The 14,316-nt window shown below is 42.0% G+C and overlaps 1 protein-coding gene across 11 annotated transcripts in view; it reads left to right on the top strand.

Annotated features, from left to right (window-relative positions):
• The window catches only part of AGBL1 (AGBL carboxypeptidase 1), an 822,820-nt gene that overhangs the window by 335,507 nt on the left and 472,997 nt on the right, over positions 1 to 14,316 (top strand). The gene's annotated exons all lie outside the window — the stretch shown is intronic.

Here is a 14,316-nt window from a genome sequence, read left to right as displayed (position 1 = left end):
TTTCTGGAGGCCAGGAGTCTGAAATCAAGGTATCAGCAGGTCATGATCTCTGTGAAAGCTCCAGGAAACAGCCTTTGTTAACCTCTTCCGAGCTTTCAGTGACTGCTGGGAATCCTTAGCGTCCCTTGGCTTGCGGCAGGGTAACTAACTCCTGCCTGTCTTCACACAGCTGTCTTTCTTCTGTGTGTGTCCGTGTTCAAATTTCCCTCTTCTTACAGTCATTGGATTAGGGTCACTCTAATTAGTATAATGAGTATGGCCTCATCTTAACTTCATTACATCTGTAAAGACCCTCTTTGTAAGTAAGATCCCATTCACAGGTAATAGGAATTAGGCTTCAACATATTTTGTTGGGGAGACAGTTTAACAGGGGCAAACCATTGGTTTGATACTCACCAGTGAAAACTGGGCGAGAAATTGCATTTTATCCCATATTCTGGGTCCCTACTTTTCTGGTTCTTCAGTTACTGATCAAGAACAAAAATGTATATACCTATTAAGTAGTGTTTGGAAAAACTCCTCCAGGTGTCCATATTCATGTCCAACGAGTAGTTACTAAATTCCAAGGATGCTTCTGACATTGTCCTAGGCACTTTCATATAAAAGCTTGTGGCAACTGTGCAATTGATAAGAAACAGGCTATAGCTGATCCCCAGCTTATGATCGTTTGACCTTTGGTTTTTCAACTTTTCAATGGTACAAAATCAATCTGTGTTCAGTAGAAACCATACTTGGAATTGTGCAGTTTGCTCTTTTCCTGGTTTAGTGATGGGTGGTGTGATCCTCTCCATGATGCTGGGCAGGGGCAGTGAGCCCAGCTCCCAGGCAGCCATGCAGTCATGAAGGTAAACAGCCAATGCACTTAACCATTCTGTACCCATCCAACCATTCTGTTTTTCGTTTCCAGTAAAATATTTACTAAATTACATGAGATATTCAATCAACATTTTATAATAGACTTTGTGTTAGATAATTTTTCCCAACTGTAGGCTAATGTAAGTGTCCTGAGCATGTTTAAGGTAGGCTAGGCTAAGCCCTGATGTTTACTAGTAAGGTGTAATAAATGCATTTTCAACTTATGATATTTTAAACTGACCATGGGTTTATCAGGCTGTAAATTGTAAATTGAGGTTGTATTTGAAACCAGAGCCTTAAGCTCAAGATAAGAGAGGAGGTGATGATACCCAAGGAACTATGTGAAAATAATCATTTATTGATCACAAACTGTGAACATACTGTCTGCAAATGTATAGAGGGGCATTTTTCCAAATTTAGAGGGTTTACCTAACCTAACTAAGCAGCTTAAAATAGCATAGAAAAGCTCACAGATGGGCCAAATAATCACTTCTACTATTAAGCACTTTTTGAACATATGTGATCAAAACAATGACAAAGTCAATGATTATCTATTAAAACAATGGGTAAATATCTAATATGACATCTTGTTTACATCTCAAAAAGGATTAAGAAGCCGCATGATTTCCCTGAGGCCACCAGAAAGTGTTAGAGGCAGAGTTAGAATTCAGAAAGGGCAGAGTTAGAATTCAGTTCTGATCCGCTGCTCCAACCTGAAACCCCGCATCTCTCTTCATCACTTCCTCTTTGACAGAGGGTGTTTGGGGTCCCTGACTATCCTCTGGTTCAGTAACTCCCTAGGAGGAATCACAAAACTCAGAATAGTTGTTATGCTTATAATTATAGTTTATTACAGTGAAAAGATGCAGATTAAAAGCAGCACAGGTAAAATGTTCATAAGGAAGAGTCCGGAGAGAGACGTAACTTTTCAGTGTCTGCTCCCAGTGGAGTTGCATGGATAGTGCTTAATTCTCCAGTAGGGATGTAGAGTATGGCCAGCCAGGGAAGCTTGACTGAGCCTTGGTGTCTAGGGTTTTAATTGGGGGTCAGTTTGTAGCCTCAGTGACCTGCATGGCTGATCTTAGTTGCTCACTCTCCGTACCCTTTAGAGGTCCAGCTGTCACTTAGTGGCCCAAGAACCAACACCCTAAATTACATTGTCACCATCAACCATCTGGCATGGCCCAAGGCCCCAGGTGAAGAAGGACATTCTTATCTAACTGAATATTCCAAGAATGTCAGGATGATCTCCCAGGAGCCTGTCAAGGCTTACTTGGAATGTGCAGGGTTTGAGCACTTCAGGTTTGCTGACTCAATGCTTTAAAGCAGAGGGAACAAAGTACATCTTCCATCCTTAAGAATCCTTCTTCTATACTGGTCAAAATGTGCAATATTTTCATGCTGAGTCCTATTCTCCTATCCAAGGAGATGCTGTAATCTATGCTGTCTACCCTTGAGAACCAAGTTCATGGCTGGCATAGCAGAACACCAATGTCATGATCAACGCCTAGAAGTATTCTCTGACAAGGAAGCATTAGCCTCTGGGAGGAGAGAGAGAGACTTTGAGGGAAAGAGGTTCCTACCTGATAAACGTTTAAACATAAACACATCCAGCCCTGAACAAACAGGATTCCTCTTTGCTCTGACAACTTCCAACTAAGAGCAGAACATCTTTTTTAAAGTGTGACAGTTGAGAGGCTTGTTTAAAAATGTAAGTAAACATTAATTAACTGTAAACATGACAGCCACAGGCTTGTTTCCTGCTGAGGCCATCTGAGAGGTGGGTGAGAAACAGCTGGGTACTAAATGCTGTTCACAGTGTCACAATGCTGCCTAATGGGCTCAACATCACCTTTTAGTTACCTATGAAGTTATATTTAAGCAGTCTCTTGCTCTTAGCAGAATTGCTGCCAGTCATTCAATATTCAGGTCTGTCCTACACTGGTAAGATTTCTATTGTATCCAGATTGATTCTTGGGCTACCTGGTTGGAGATTAACTGTGACTCTGCCCAATCCAGAGGTCTTATGAAAATATATCCTGAAGCTTCAGGAAGCTACTTTCTCGTGGCTAGGATGTTCCATGGATTCTAGATGATACCCAGGCATTATTCCATTGGTGGCTGGAATAATATGTATTCCCAGAACCAATGAGAATGTGAGACAGTGAGAGAAAGCCCTAAACATCCTGCTGGAGGTTGCCAAATACCAGAAAAGGCACTTTTTTTTATAAGCAATATGGCAATATTCACATGTCGTTATATCCCTCTATCTATCCATCCATCCACCCAACCATCCACTTACCCATCTCTCCATCCATCCACCTGTTCATCCACCCATCCTTCATCCATCCATCCATCCATCCATCCATCCATCCATCCATCCATCCATTCATCCATCCAACCAACCAACCATCCATCCACCAATCCAAGCATCCACACATCCCCCCATCTACCCATCCACCCACTCATTCATCTATCTCAGCAATCATTTATTTGTATACTAATTAACACTATGTGTGTGTACTTACTCTGCTAGGCGCCAGCCAAGCGGGGTACAAAACCATTAAAAAAAATAGATCATCTTTTTCTTTGAGAAGTCCATTGATTACTTTGTTAGAATGTGGAATCAGGTCTACAAAGAAACCAGTGTGCCACAAAATGGTAAAAATTATAACAAAGGCTAAGAACACAAATGGGGGGGTTGAGTCATTTTCCCTCAGGGTTATGGAAAAGCTAAAGACAAGAGATGCCATTTGACCTGGACATGAAGAATGGGTAAGAGTTTTACTTGGTTTTTAATCACAGTAAGATGGAGCGATATTCTTTTCTCAGAGGTTCTACAGACTTGAAGATGATTTCTTAGAACTTCTGCCTTGTGAAATGTGGAGTTCTGGCAAGTTTTCTATGCTTGGAGTCATTGCATAGGGCAAAGGAAAGGAAGCACTTCATGAACTGGTAGCATAGACTCATGTAATCCCACACCGACCTGATGGTCCCTCTCCTGTTTTCTTGAACCCTGATTTTCTGTCTCTCTGGTTTTTTAGAAGGCCAGTACATCTGTCCCAGATACTGGTTCCAAAAGCCCAGAAACACAGTGAATATTGGTATATTCATACACTGAGTATTCAGCAATAAAAAAAAAACACAACAATGAATTTGTGATATACTCAATGACATGGATAAATTTCAGAAACATGTTGAGTGACTAGACACTAAAGAGTACCTACTCAGCATTTCTATTTATGTGAAGTTCAAGATCAGTCAAAGTAATCTATGAAGACAGAAATCAGAATAGTGAAGGATCAATAATAGGAGCCAAGGGGGATTGGTCAGTAGAAATGTTGTGTATCTTTATTAAAGTGCCAGTTACACCAGAACTCATCGACTCAGACTCATTCAAGATCTATGCATGCCACTATAGGTGCACATTTACCTAAATAAAGAAATATAAAGATAAATAAAGCAGAGTCACAGAGGTTTGAAATGTTCTAGCCATTCAAAGGAGACAAGGTAGGCTGCCCAAAGTAAGACTTGACCAGCATGCAGGCATGTAATTCAAGCCAAGGAAGATGCTTGGACAGAAGCATCTTTCCATTCTGTTCTTTGCCAGAACAGAACAGAAAGAATGTAGAAGATCTATGATAAATTAGGAAGATCAAAAGACACAGCCAGATTAAAGGCATGCACACAGAGAAGCCCAGAGAGGCAGAGGTTCCATAATCAGCCAGTAGGTAGCATTGACTATGCTCTTCTTTGTGGAGCTCCCAGAAGGGCCAGAAGGCATATGACCCAGCTTGGGGCTGTGCAAGAAAGCTCTCAGGCCCAGCAGCTCCCAGGAAGCCAGTCCAACAGCCACTTTTGAGCTCCCTTATTGCAGCTGGCCTAGGCCTTGTGCTACTTCAAGGTATCTGGGCTTCAGGATTAGGAGAGGTTGATTGATTCCCCTCCTCTTGACTCTCACTATGTGAGTGCTTGTTGGTAAAGGGATTTTGGTGCTCTTAGAAGAGCTCATTGATTTCCATTTACAACTCACACAAACCAGGCTGCCTTCTGCCAGGGGGCAGGGAGGGCATATTTTGGTTTTATCTTCCTCTGGGGCCCAATGGAACAGAATTTTTAGCAACTTAAACGATTTTCTTGATCTTATTCTGTCCCTCTGGCATATGTTTTTAGTTAATCAGCTTCTTTTAAAAGAGGCACGAAAAGAGAGGGAAAAAAAGAATGGTCTGTTCCTTCCTAAAACCTTGTCTCCAAGGGCCACAAGATGCCGACTATCTTGGAGGTACTGCGGGTTGCATTTCAGATCACCGCAATAAAATGCATGCCACAATAAAATGAGTCAAATGAATTTTTTGTTTTCCCAGTGCATATGAAAGTTATATTTGCACTATCGTTTCTGATTGCACTGTAGTTTCTTAAGTGTGTAATAGCATTATGTCTAAAAAAATCAATGCACATTTTTTAAATAAAAAAATAACTTACTGCTAAAAAATGCCCACTGTCATCTGAGCTGTCAGGGAGTCATAGTCTTTTTGCGGAAGGAGGGTCTTAGCTCCACGCTGATGTTTATGTTGGGGTGATCGTGAGGTGGTTGCTGAAAGCTGGGGTGGCTGTGGCAACTTCTTAAATAAGACAATAATGAAGTTTGCCACATAGATTGACTCTTCCTTTCATAAGTGATTTCTCTGTGGCATGTGATGCTGTTTGATAGCACCTTCCTCACAGTAGAACTTTGAAAACTGAGATCAGTTCTCTCAAACTACCTCTGCTTTATCAGGTAAGTTTATATAATATTCTAAACCCTTTATTGTCATCTCAACAACCCTCAGTGTCCTCAGCCGGAGTAGATTCCACTTGGAGAAACCTCTTTCTTTCCTCATCAATGAGAAGCTACTCCTCATCCATTCAAGTTTCATCAGGAGACCAGCTATTCAGCCCCACCTTCAGGTTCTACCTCTAATTCTAGTTCTCTCGCTGTTTGCACCACATCTGCAGCGCTCCACTGAAGTCCTGAACCCCTCAAAACCATGCCTGAGAACTGGAATCAACTTCTTCCAAATTCCTGTTTGTGTTGATATTTTGACCTGTTCCCGTGAATCGTGAATGTTCTTAATGGCATTTACAATGGAGAATCCTTTCCACGTTTTCAATTAACTTTGCTCAGATACATCAGAGGAATCTCTGTCTATGGTAGCTAGAGCTTTACAAATTATATTTCTTAAATAATAAGACTTGAAAGTCAAAATTATTCTTTGATCCACAGGCCACAGAATGGATATTGTTTTAGCAGGGATGAAAACAATTTCTGTTTACAACTCACACAAAGTAGGCTGCCTTCTGCTAGGGCATATATTGGTTTTATCTTTCTCTAGGGTCCAATGGAACAGAATGGTTAGCTACTTAAATGATTTTCTTGATCTTATTCTGTCTTTCTGGCATATGCTTTTAATTAATCAGCTTCTTTTAAAAGCCACCAGCTACATTGGCCCCTAATAAGAGAGTCAGCCTGTCCTTTGAAGTTTTGAAGCCAGGCACTGACTTCTCCTCTCTAGCTATGGAAGTCCTAGATGGCATCTTCTTCCAACATAAGGCTATTCTGTCTGATTTGAAAGTCCATTGTTTAGTGCAGCCCCCTTCATTAATGATTTAGCTAGATTTTCTGGATAGCTTTCTATAACTTTTCCAGTAGGACTTGCTTCACCTTGTATTTTTATGTTATAGAAATGGTTTCTTTCCTTAAGCCTCATGAATTAATCTCTCCTAGCTTCAAACTTTTCTTCTGTAGCTTCTTTCCTCATCTCTATGAGCCTTTATAGAATTGAAAAGAGTTAGGGTCTTCTTCTGGGTTAGGCTTTGGCTTAAGGGAATGATGTGACCTGGCTTGATCATCTGTGCAGACCATTAAGCCTTTCTCCATATCAGCAATCAGGTTGTCTCACGTTCTTGTCCTTCATGTGTTCACTGGAGCAGCATTTCAGAGACTTTTCCATTGCCTTCCCAACTTGGCTAACCATCTGGTTCAAGCAGCCTGGCTTCCAGCCTGGCTTGGCTTCTGACATGCCTTCCTCATTCAGCTGAATCATTTCTAGCTCCTGATTTAAAGTGAGAGATGCGTGACCCTCCTTTTCAGTTGAACATTTAGAGGCCATGTAGGGTTATGAATTGGGCTAATTTCAATATCACTGTGTTTCAAGCAATAGAGAAACCTGAGGGGCAGGAGAGAGACAGGGGAAAAGCTGGTCAGTGGAGCAGTCAGAACACCCACAAGATATATTGATTAAGTTTGCTATCTTATGTGGGCATAAGTTCTTGGTGTCCCCCAAACAAGTCCAGTAGTAATATCAAAGGTCACTGATCACAGTTCACCATAGCAGATATAGTGAGAATGAAAAAGTTTGAAATATTGTGAGAATTACCAAAATGGGACACAGAGACATGAATTAAGCACATGTTGTTAGGAAAATGACTTTGATAGATTTACTGGACACAGGGTGCCCCAAACCTCTAATTTATAAAAAGCTCAGTACTTGCAAAGTGCATTAAAGTGAAGCTTAACCAAATGAGGCGTGCCTATATTCGATACAGTATTTATTTCATCTCCACTTTACTCCTCAGAAGTGACAAAAGGGCAACTGTTATTTTTGCTCATTTTCATTGATACATGCTCAGGTATTAAATGTAGAATTCCCCTCTTTTCGAATTCAAGGATATAGTAGAGAAAATAAAACAAATTCTGCTGCCAGGTTTGGAGGAAGGGGATAGAATGTCCATGGAGGTCCTGGGTGAAAAAAATTTTTTAATTCCTTATTCTTTATTTAAAATTTTATTTAAAATCGGATGAATTTGCATTCTATCCAAATAAAGATGAAATAATCCTTCTCTAATGTAATCAGAAATGTAACCAAAAAATTTTAGGTAATTTTACAGACACAAATATTCCATATCAAAGTGAATTGCTAAAGTTTCTTGGATAAACTCATGCTGAAAAGCAAAGGGAATTTCCTTCTTTGTCCCTTGCTAGAATCTCTAATGTACCTTCCATGGGCCATAGGACTGGAAATCTGGGCTCTTTCGTATGCTGGTCAGATTTTTCAAAGAAGTCTGGCCAAATTCCTTCCTTTTCATTTTTTATGGAATGAAGTGAGGGTAGGAGGTGGGGTGATGGAGAAAACAGAAGGGCAGTGCCCAGATCAATTTCTCTTGAGCATCTGTGAAGATGCCTCTGTCCAGAGCTGGTAGAGATGGGGAGCAGGCCAGGAATGTGTGGAGGTTGACCAGATGGACTCGTTTTGCTGTAAGGCTGTTCTCTGGACAGGAGGGCCACAATGTAAAACAGCTTCATGTGAGGTCACAGGAGGTCCTGTGATTCATCTGCCCCATGTACATGCCCAAGGAGGACTGACCCATGAGTAAAACATGGCAGCAGAGATCATGGCCAATGGCATGGGACAAAGAGCTCAAAGTTCTAGTCCTAGAAAGTCGGATTTGCAAACATACAGCATAGTCCAGACTAGGGGGTCAGGATAAGCAACAATCCTCAAAGATAGGAATGCAAAGCAGGAAACTGAGGCCAGTCTAACAGGGACTGGGTAAACATGGCAGTGGGTCAGTATCACACTCCATCCCATGCATGGGTTTATCCTGACAACCTGGACTAGTCTAGGCCCCCCCCTTCTGCTGAAGACAGGGTCCTGATAACCCATCTGCTCGGATTGGGATTGGCACCCAGAGCGGGGAGGTTAATGCTTCTACTCTGGGAGCCTCAGGACCTGCAACTGAAGGAGACAGACACCCGGGGCTGAGCGGTCCCCTAGGCTGACAGGTCACACAGTGCGTGTCCAGAGGGGGCAGCCAGGCTGCTGCTTCTCTCCCTTCAGTGTCTAACACTGGGAAAAGGGAACCACTTTAATTCCTGAGGAGCCTGCTAGGAACTCCCTGCACAGGTGCCTCTTGGCATGAATCTTAGTGCTTATCATGGTCTGGCTGGCCAGACACAGCGAAAAGAACTCAGCTAAGGCAAGCCCTCAGGGTGCACCAGGTGGCTCCCCCGTATAGCTGCTAATTGACAGTCTTGCTGTATTGTTCTGCATCCTTGGTAGATCCAGCATTCTAAAACATTTTGTTTTGGAAAATGTGTGGAGCCAGAGTAATTAGAGGTTGAGATAAAACACATCACTGTTTAACAGGTGGCTGTGGGCAAGTTGCTTAGCTTAGTAGGAGTTGAACCTCATCTAAGAATTTGGATGATAACCTCCTTCAGGACTTTCGTATTGATCGGACTGTATGTTTTTGCATTAATTTACATGGGCTCTTTCAATGTAATTGAAATATTTTTGAAAGAATGACATTAATATATGTAATGCTGGGATGACAGAAAAACTCCTCCAGATTTTATAATATATAATAAAGGATTCCCCTCTGCATAATCGCATAACTGGTTAGTTATTGATACATTTGAGTTTGATGTGAACATTTTCACCCCAAATTAGCCGCTAGGGGGCCAAAACTGATTTGTAAGTAAGGGTTTCTTTCCCATGGCCATGTTGGAACTTCAGCCTATAATCACCCAATTTAAGTGAAAGACTCTCACTTAAGGAGGGGGAACTGAGTGTCAAATCCCCTTTCAGGTAGTTATATAGATATATTCTGTACATGCCCAGTGGTTAACCTCAGCCATGACTGAATTTTGCCAATAATTCAGATGAAACACTTTCTAAAGAGAGAGGATGCCTGCCAATAAAACGACTGGGAAATGTGGCCTTGCAAACGTGGCATTGGATGGACAATTGAACATGCTACCGATGTCATTTTCCTCATAGAGACGTTTGCCCCACTCAGGAACTTGGGCAGAATGCTGTCTGCAAAATACCATGCATGGACTGGAATCTCCAGGTGGTTCTTTTAGGAGTCTTGGTTGGTTTAATTGGAAGCATTACCTTGTTGGGTATGCATCACAGTCCCCAGAATTCCCCTCCTCTCAGCTCCAAGCTTGCCTTCACTGTCCCGTGGCAATGGTATAAATAACCCAGGGGTCTCACTGCTGGGAAGTGGGAACAAGACCCAGATGTCAGGAACGCAAATCACAGCAGCTTAAAGCTGGCAGAGCAGAGTGGTAAACATAATCAGGGATAGGTGAGCTGTGGGGAGCAGGGAACATCCGGGGAGGTGTGTGGGGGTGGGGGGTAACCTCTTGAACAAGGGGTCCAATTAGCTTGCAAAGGAACTGGAATGGTCCCAAGGGGTGGAGGGAAGGATGGGGAAGGCACGTGAGGAGCATAGTAATATGGCCCTGAACAGCCTTTTCATGAGCAAGAAATGATGGAATTCATGTTTGCATGAATTAAATCAACCTTGCAATTTAGCACAGACAAGAATTCACTGGAAAAGGTATAAGGGAGATGCATAAGAGCCTGATTTCAAAATTGTAATCCAATCCAAATCATATCCTTTGCTGATGGAGAAAGCAAGATACCGGGGAATCCATTTAGCTCAAGGTGAACAAGTTCAAAACTAACCATTCCAGCTCAAACAAAACAAAACCTAACTAAATGAAACCTTCGAATGTGCACCTCTTCCTATGTTCCTTGCCTTGGGGAAAAAGCAAAATCGTATTGCCAGGTATTATTCTTAGCCTCTTCCTCATGTAACCCCTAAATCCATTTAGCATCCAGGCCCTGCAGATTTTCCTTCCTTCCTCTCTGCTCAAATGTCCTTTTTCATCATACTTAAGTTGCATTAAGCCCCATACAACTGCTGCCCAACACTAGGCCCTCGTTCTCTCTCCTGTCTGGTCTCAGTCCCTCCAGTCCATTCTTAACACTCCTGCATTAGTGATTTCATCATACTGCTCCTTGCACACGTGCTTTAGTGGCTTCTCGACCACCTGCAAGAAAATGTCCAGACATCCTAGAGTGACATGCAAATGCATTCACAACCTGCCCACTGCCCACTTCTGCAGATACCTAAGGCCTATTCTCCATTCCCCCTGTGGTCTTATTCTGAGGGATTGCAGTTTCTTTAGACCCACAGCCCTTTCTTCCTCTTTTCCCATGTGCATGGCCAGCCTCACTCCCTGGGACTTAGGATAACCCCTTTGGGAATCTCAGGATCACCACATCGTACACCTTCAAGAGTGCCATACGTTTGGAGTGTGATGTGAGTGATGCGTCCAGACTTGTGCCACATCCCTTCTCTGAGTTCCCAGAGAACTCCGGACTCACCCTTACCTCCTCTCTCTTCTCACTGTAAAATGATTTCATCCCAGCCAAAATCTCTTGAAAGAGGCAATATAAAATGAAAGGTGTTTTAAAACATGGATTAGAGCCAATTAGGGTTCACATCTCTACTCACATACTTATTAGCAGTGCAAACTTCGGCAAGCCTGAACAAGTTACTTATTTTATCTGAATTCAGCTTTTCCAGCTGCAAAATGGGGATCATTACAGTACCTACTTGATCATGAGAAAATCTATATTAAGATTTTAGTACAGTATCTGAAGCATCATACATCTTCAAAAAAGAGTAACTATCACTGCTGCTGTTAACATTATTCTTAAGAGCAGCATGTGTTACATTAAAATTTTAATTTCTCCAGCCTCACTGCAACCACCCAGTCCTTTCTCATTGAATTGCTTGATGAATAAGCGAGATAGGACCAGTGGTTGGTTGACCTGTGGATATTGGAATGCCATGATTGGCATGCTCCCTACTTACCTGGTCCAGAATTTTACTTAAAGAAAGATCAATGTTACATCTTCCAATAGGGAAGAAAAAGCTTCTGTAACTGAAATAACTTGATCATTTGTCTTATAATTCCACCCCACTGTAATTTAGAGGAACACATGTTTCTTATAATTAAGAGGCATTTATTTTTAGGGATGTCATTTGAGCAACCGGCATAACAATGAGTCCATTTCCTTTATTCCGAATCTTCAGAGGCCACTAGACCCCCAGGGCTAAGCGGTGCTCATTCCTGGGGGTGAATAAGTCTGTAGTTTGTCATTTACATGGGCTTTCAGAGCCTGTAAGGATCAAGGGAAAAAACAAACAAACAAAACTCTTTTCTCCCATCGAACTCAGCTTGTAAGGAGAGCTTGGCACCACACAGGCAGAGCTTCTGGCTTTATTGAAAAATCTGTTGCTAAGACACAGTCTTAATTTGTTTGCACACTTTTCATAAGAATGGTGTGTGTTTAGTTCACAGAAACTGAGGTATAAGAGATAGAGGTTGGTGGAAAAGACATGATGGTAGAGGATTAAACCTCAAACAATTATTTTATTGGTGCCTTTAGACCCGAGGCTTTCAAAGCATGACCCTGGGACCAGGGACATCAGCACCTGGGGATTTTCTGGGCCTAACCCAGACTTAGTTGAATGGCAGAATTGCTGGGAAGCAGCTCACGATCTGTGCTTTAACAAATCCTCCAGGCTGTTTGGAGGCTCAGCCACGTGAGATCCACAGCTCTGGACTCTAGGCTGGAACAGTGGTTCTCAGCCCTGACCACACATTAGAATCCCCAGGATACCTTTTAAAAAATCCCGTAGCCCTGGTACCACCGAAGCCAATTACATCAAACTGTCTGGTGGTGGGATCTTGGCACTGATACAATGTAATCTCCTCAGGAGATTCTAAAGCGGAGACAGGATGGAGAAGCACTGGACTTGGGGATCTGTTTGTTGGAAATAACAGAATCCTGCTCAAAGTAACCCATGCAGTAAAATAGAACTTTGAAGGAAAAGAGTCCAATGACGTCTTACAGGAATAAGGAAGTTCTAAGGCCCCGGACAACTCTGCTTTCCGTCTCTCATTTCTCTCTTTCTGTGGCCATGTTTTCTGTTCTGCTTTCCTCTGCGTTTGCTTAAGAACCTCCCCCTTCGCAGAACAACTCATTCTGCTCATTCACCACTTCCGCTGTCGTTATTTTCTTGCATAAGGTTTGACTTGTCCTTGGACCCCCCTCCCTTCTCCCAGCTCTGCATCTCACTTTGACTCCGATACCCACAGCTCAGGATATAAAGAAGCAGGAGAGACTTGTTTTCTTACAAGCTTTTAACTGAATTAACGATTTCACATGAAAAAGAAAATTCTTTTTTACTGAAGAGAAAAATAGTTAAGAAAATACTTTTCTGCTAACAGGGAATTACGAAGTGATGTTTAAATCCCCACACTGTGATAGAAGCCCTCTATGATTGATAATTAGGGGAAGGGGGTGGGGGGAGGAAAAGAAATTACACAGAAACAGTTCTGAGTCCCTTAGTCCTTGAAACCCTCATCTCACAGTCACTTGGGTCTGTTTAAAAGCCTATTTGCTACCCCCTGATGAAGACAGTATTCTTATGCGGTGACACCTTGATTCCAGAGATCAGTCCTGGTATCAGTGAATTCTTCCGCATGTACATAGCTCACCGACAAGCAACAGCGCCTATCAGCTCTAATCTGCCATCCAAGGGTTAGTGTCTTCCCGTATTAGAACTAGGCAGACCACCCACCCATTTGTCCTTTTACTTTCCTTTTGCATGTGTGTTTACTTATAGCTCCATGCATGTACCCTGAGTGTCCTGGGTTCCATTCCTGCCGTCAACACCTTCCTAGTGAATCAATGCACTGTAGGACTTTACCGTACACCAGAAAGTAGACTCAGTCATCACCCAGTCTAATGTCTCAACCAACTACATCACTGATAGCAATTCATCTGGCTTCTGCTGAAATACTTCCAGAGAATGGAAGTTTTGAAAGTGTGGCACAGAATTGCAACACAGTTATAACCATAGATGCATAGATGTTATTTCTTGCTGGTAATAGATGTTCAACAACTACTGAATTTAATGTGGAACTGGGATCAATGTCCACATGATCTTTCTTTTTACCTTCTTCTGCTCTTTGAAATTATGGCAAATACATTTGTTCATATTCCAAACAGGAGAACTTGGAAATTTGAGGGACTGTTATCAAGACCCCTTTGAGCCTTCTTTCTTCCAGGATAAGCATTTCTAGTTGTTCTTTGTGTACAAACTTTCCCATTTTGCTTAGCTTTCTGGTTCCTCTTTGCTGACATGTCCTAGCTTGTTCTAAAATGCCACACTCAGAAGTGAAAAACACTGTATTAGATATGAATTGATCAGGATAAGGCACATTGGACTGATGGTTCTCTAAATATGTGGTCACTTTACTTCTCCAGAGCCATTTGTGATTAGATTAATTTTTTATGTCTCTGGCTGCTGATCTGTTCTGAACAAACTGCCATCTAAAACCTCCGCATCTCACTCAAAATCTACTTTTAGCTAAATGTCTCTATCCTTCACAGGTACCACTGTTCTAATCTAACTGTAGGCTGGCTGTTATATTTATTTCCATTTAAGTGTCTCTATTTTTGCTAATTTTGCATTTTTTGCAACTTATAATTTCCACTCTTCCTGTTTGCACTCCTATTAGTTATCCTCAATTCTGTGTCATGAGTAGAT

The sequence above is a fragment of the Manis javanica genome, chromosome 18, assembly GCF_040802235.1.
Source record: "Manis javanica isolate MJ-LG chromosome 18, MJ_LKY, whole genome shotgun sequence".
NCBI classification, from domain to species: domain Eukaryota; kingdom Metazoa; phylum Chordata; class Mammalia; order Pholidota; family Manidae; genus Manis; species Manis javanica.
Note: the sequence above shows the minus strand (reverse complement) of the source record. Positions and strands in the feature narration are given on the sequence as shown.